This window comes from Mercenaria mercenaria, chromosome 10 (assembly GCF_021730395.1).
Source record: "Mercenaria mercenaria strain notata chromosome 10, MADL_Memer_1, whole genome shotgun sequence".
Classification (NCBI taxonomy): Eukaryota; Metazoa; Mollusca; class Bivalvia; order Venerida; family Veneridae; genus Mercenaria; species Mercenaria mercenaria.
This window is the reverse complement of record NC_069370.1, coordinates 60894191-60900292: the sequence shown is the minus strand read 5'-3', so window position 1 is coordinate 60900292 and position 6102 is coordinate 60894191. Positions and strand designations below refer to the sequence as shown.

At 34.6% G+C, this 6102-nt stretch overlaps 1 long non-coding RNA gene across 1 annotated transcript; it reads left to right on the top strand.

Moving 5' to 3' along the window:
- The first annotated feature begins 2834 nt into the window (after positions 1 to 2834).
- LOC128559957 (uncharacterized) lies at positions 2835 to 5539 on the top strand. The gene is made up of 2 exons (XR_008372820.1): positions 2835 to 2928; positions 4517 to 5539. It is a non-coding gene; the product is annotated as an uncharacterized LOC128559957 (long non-coding RNA).
- The last annotated feature ends 563 nt before the right edge of the window (positions 5540 to 6102 follow it).

Below are 6102 nucleotides of genomic sequence, written 5' to 3'. Positions count from 1 at the left end.
AAGAAAACAGCGAAGTTAAGTGTTAAACTTCACGCCGGTTTCGACAATTTTAAAGATCCACACTTCTTTAAATATATTACAAAACATAGCCAATATCTTTATGGACTAAATTAATCAATCTTTCCATTAATCAATCCTTCCAAATCAAAATGTCTAAATCGGTGTTTTAGTGGAGTTTGAAATACACCATATACATGAGAAAAGGCGATGAAAATTTTTGGGCAATGTTCGGGAGCAGGTTGTTGTAAACTTTATCACAGATAGCACAATGACCGTTTTTTTATGCTGACAAGCAAATTGTTTACAACGATAATTACTCAGCAGGAGCAGGACGCGTATATCTAAGAATATACAGCCAGAGTTTAGTGAAACATTACACATGTATTGCCGCGTTTAGTTTCTGTTATCAATTCCGATATCCCTCGGATAGGGAAAAGCCTGATTTATAGCCAGGCATGTAAGATCCTTTTATTCTTGCAAAGTCAACATATACCAGGTTAATCTTTGTTCACTGAAATTATTGTTATTTTCGGTTGCGGGTTTATCCCGCTACCAAAGTTAAGTGTATTTCTGACAATCATGTAGCATCTTTATTTGATTCTTAATCACATCCAAAGGAATTTTTTCATGTGCTACACAAAGTAGTCCCATTCATGAACAATGCGGATGAATTATCATTGATCAAGCAGTTCTTATTCATCCTCTATCCATTCACACTGGCCATTTAGATTATATAAGATCTGTAAATGATTAGGTATTCCAGCCCATGGTTACATCACTGACTTCCAGCTGTTCATGTAAGGTCAGGTTGAGTTTATCTTAGATATGAGGCAAATAAGTATTTGTTTCTTATACATGTCTATTTATAGATTGGCATTTAAAATGAAAATAACTCTAGCAAAACCCGCAACCACCATACATCTAAAGGCTTTGATTTAAATATATTTTCAGTGCTTAAGCATGGATACCGAGATTTATCACAAATAAAGAGTTCGATTTGCATCCAACTTTCCACAATTTTTTTTGGACTGTGATCAAAATCTGCTGTTTTTGTAGGCAATTGTAATAAATCTTTGTTGTCTTGGGTATTTTCTTGTGATATTACAACTATTTTATTCCTTCTTTTTAATTTATTGACATCTATTTTGTCGTCTTCAGAAACCTGTATGTCATGTGGCACTGGTTTACATTATCGAATAGTTTTGTCTGTACCCCAGTTGTCTAGTGCAGTAATCTAGTTTTATTTCCTTATATTATAGACAGTCACCTTGTGAATCTCGCCATAAATGATATATGCCGATGCTGAACATTTTCCTGCATCTACGTTTCTCTTTTAAATTTATTTATTTATTTGGGTTTTACGGCGCACCAACACAGTATAGGTATGAAGGTATTAAATGCATCCGCTACTATTTTCTATATAAAATTAACAACTTATAACATATTCTTATCAAGATTTCTAGCCTTTCACTTCCTGCGAGACTACCCTTGTCTTGAAGGTCTGTCTTTAGGCAATCAAAATATACCCAAAAATTATGGGGTTGACCATAATGCAGTGAAACCATGGTCACGTAACTGAGACACGTGATGAAAACGTTAATATTGCGTAGGTAGACATCAGGAAATACCTACTTTCACTTTCATTTTACAAGGCAGCTTCCAATCAACTTTGAAGCATATAACGTAGCTTAAAATCATCTGCGGACATTCCTTTTTACAATCAAGCATAAATAAAGCTTATATCTGGCATGAAAATGGCCTTTACTAGGCGGGAAAATTGCACTATATATTAATATGGACTACATTCGAGTGGACCACGGAGGCATATCCGGCTAATTGCCCCCTTCATGCCTATAAGAAATACCAAAGTTTTCAAAATCGTTCTGTTGCAGTCAATTATTGTACGTAAGTCAGCTGTCAACAATTTTGCCAACTTCCAGTTTGAAAGAAAGGCAACTGTTAGAATTATGCCCCATTCAGACAGACAGTCCACACCTGCAAAAAACGTGTCAGGGGCATAGATAATGCCAATTTTTCATTAAATATAGTATCATACGGCCTTACTTATCTTATTTCTATTATTCGTTTGCAAGAAACAGCTAGAAGTACACGAAAAATAATCGATTTCTGTCATTCTTACCTAAAATGGTGTCGCTGATGCAAAACTGAGATGTGGGGAAGCACCTTAAAAATCAGAATTTTTGCCTACTTTCCGAAAAAATCTCAAATTTGCCCAAAATATACAAATAATATGCCATGTTTGTCTTAAAATGGTGCTTATTGCTCAATTCTGATCAGAAAGTACCAGTTTTACATCGGTTGAAGCAATTTTCACGAAGTGCGAATTTTTCATTTTAGGTATGAAGGTATTAAATGCATCCGCTACTATTTTCTATATAAAATTAACAACTTATAACATATTTTTATCAAGATTTCTAGCCTTTCACTTCCTGCGAGACTACCCTTGTCTTGAAGGTCTGTCTTTAGGCAATCAAAATATACCCAAAAAATATGGGGTTGACCATAATGCAGTGAAACCATGGTCACGTGACTGAGACACGTGATGAAAACCTTAATATTGCGTAGGTAGACATCAGGAAATACCTACTTTCACTTTCATTTTACAAGGCAGCTTCCAATTAACTTTTGAAGCATATAACGTAGCTTAAAATCATCTGCGGACATTCCTTTTTTACAATCAAGCATAAATAAAGCTTATATCTGGCATGAAAATGGCCTTTACTAGGCGGGAAAATTGCACTATATATTAATATGGACTACATTCGAGTGGACCACGGAGGCATATCCGGCTAATTGCCCACTTCATGCCTATAGGTTATATCAGTGTGGGGAATCACGTGACCCAAAATGGTACGGAACACGGAAATCAAGATGGCGGATTTTTGACTTTTTTACCAATTTTCAAAGGTTAGTAAAAACTACAGCATCTATTTCGCTCGTTTTATAGCGCAGTCTATGCGCATTTTAATGCTTTTTCCAGCGATGTATGTGTCTTGTCTACGTTCTCTCTAGTTTCAGCGTTACCTTTGAGGTTTTGACCGAAGCGAGGATAATTTTCTTTAAAAACACATTCTTGCATAAAAACTACTTTTTTCACTGGATCCGCCCATGTATTAACGGGAGAAAAATCGTGTGCAAACAAGGCAATTCACGTGCTGTTAATACATGATTTTTATTTTTGAAATGCTTTGCCAGGGATGTATGTATGTATTTCTGCGCAGACCGATATTTGGCATCTGCATCTTGTTTCTTCCATAATAACCTCTTCTTGTAGCATTATAGATACAATGTAATCCATAGTATGTTTAGCTGTATCAGTTTCCAACCCCAAACCTACTGCCCCCATCAATGTACGCACTAGCTTCTCTTAGAGTTTACTCCCTTTACAAAGCGTCTGTCCAGTTATTGTAAATAACTGTGAATAAATAAGTATCGCGTGTAACTTGTGCTATTGCCCGTTTTTAGGTATTATATTAATGATTTTTGTTAGTATCAGTCGGTTTGTTTTTACCTGATTTTTCGCAGAATTCATATAATAAACCTCAAAAGCTAGTCACTAGCTTCGTACTCATCCGTACTCTGTTTGTTCGTACTCAAAATAATTCGAATGTAAAGTTGTTACTCTTAAAATAATTGTGTTCCTGTTTATCAAATTTTTAAGTTATATGCAAAATTATGTGTAATGTAACGTTTGTAATAACTAAAAATAAAAATAAGGTGCTCAAAAACCTTCAAATCACGCTTTTAGTAGTGTTGTTGTTATGTGTGCCCCGGTTATGGATATTTAAAACATGTTTACCGTTTCCAAGAACAACAAGAATGGTAAATAAAAAATGTACCGGAATCGTCAAGTCATCACATATGAAAACAATGCATTTAGTCGTCGTGTAATGTTTTTTTTATGCAAGAATAGCGACAATACACGTTTGTTTTGTGTATTAACGCCTGCAGAAGCCCTTGGGATATGTTTGTGACAAACAATCCCGCGGGCTTCTGCAGACGTTAATACACAAAAAAACGTGTATTATCCCTGCAATGGTACGATACACGTAATTACTCTTTGCACACAAAAATCTATGTAATTTGCAGCTGTTTAAACTTGTTTAAATCTGTAACTGTTAGATCTTTATCATAGAGTAACTATGCACAGTGTTTGTTAATAATTGTTCGCGAATTCTTGAGAAAATCGACAAACTATCGAAATGGTACGCGACACTTGCTATGATACGCAACACGTACTAACTGTTGGCAGTCTGATACGCAACACGTGCATGTGTCACTAACGGCGATTTAACTTCAAATTTGTGTCATAATTAATTTACTAACTGTTTCAAACGTTGTTTTCAGTTTTTAAGATCGTTCGGAAGCACTGCAATCATTATTTATGTTTAAAGAGGTCAGCACGCTAAGACTTTCAGGTTTCAAAATAACATAAAATGTTTATTTTATTTCAGAATGGCGCAGTGATCTAATCTTGTATACTTTTCCTTTACAGACATGGCCACCGGGTCTGACACTTGGGAAAAAGAAGTGGATAAAGAAGCAAAACAAGAATGTCGATAACTTTTCAATTGCCGCAATCCGTCAAGCAATCACCAGCGAGAAACCATCTAAATCACCTCTGTACAACTCATCTCCAGCAAATAAAAAAAATAAAGTGAATTTGGTAACCTGTCGTTTCCAAAAATCAATTTACAATAACTCCCGATAAAGGTCTTCAAGATCACTTTTTGGACATGTAGAGGAAAACAGTGATACCAGAGACGATGTAGAACATTTCTTAAACACTGAATTACTGTGTGAAGAAATCAAATGTTCGATACTGCAAGCAGAAAGAGACTTCCTGTGAAAAGAAAACAGGGAACTGTTAGTACATCAAGGAACGCAGTTCAGAAAGGAGCTCTGTGTATAAGGTGGGAGAAGGCTAGGACGAATGAAATAAAATGCTACCGATGAAGAGGATGGGACTGGACTGGGAAGTGCTTATGAACGAGAAAAGAAATAGTTACGATATCAGTACCGAAAATAAAGGGAAGATGATATAAATACAATTGGAGAAAAGAAACATTATTTGGGTACTTAATGTGAAAGGGAATGTGATATAAATATACACTAAATGAGAACAAAAACCGGAAGTAAAATAGATACTGAGTGAAGAAAGAACCGATGTTTTTAATAGTAAATGGTAGGGAAAATTTGATACATTCAGTAAACAATGTGAAAACAGTGTGATTAAAATCATGGGGCTAAATTTTATGCAAAAGGACATTATGTGATATAAGTTGACATACTAAATGGGAATAGAAAGACTCAATGACATTGAGAAAAAGAAATTTTAAGAAGTTTTAATTTATTGTTGGAAGTTTGCTGTATAGATTCTGTATAGATAATGAAAATGAGCTTTGATAGCTTTTTTGTCAATTGAAAAAATGATATGTTCTTTTTTTGCACATGTTTTTGTGACAAAATTTTGTTTAATTATGTTTTTAATTGCAATAAAGAAGTAATCGAACTGTTATTCAAGTTTCTAATCACTGTGAAATTGAAAAGATAGAGGGTTTATGTTATAGCCCCACTAATACCAGCCTCTTTATATGAGAAAACTAGGTAGGATCTTGTGTTGGTTCTTCCAAAGCCTCTTTCTGCTCGTAAGTATCTGGAATACTGTTTCAATGGACAATATAGCCACCAAAAACAACGTCAGTTTAAATTATTATAATTATTTATTAATTGTCCATCTTTTGTACGTAAATATAAAATACGTATTTAACTTGAACTCCTGGTTAAATCACACTTTACTCACACATAAATAATACTTGACCAAATTGCAAGTATATATATATATACGGATATACAAAACTGAAACTAGAAACAATGTCAAAATGGTGATACCGTCACATAAAAATGCCAACTATAAACATAGTAACACAAAATCCTTAAAATCGCGAGAAGAGTATTATAAAACAATTACAGATATACAAAGACGATGTATTCGCTCCAAAATATCACTGTGAAAAACATACCCCCTTGGCCAGACCCCCATATTAGCTACGCCCATATACAGTATTGTACGTTCCGAGA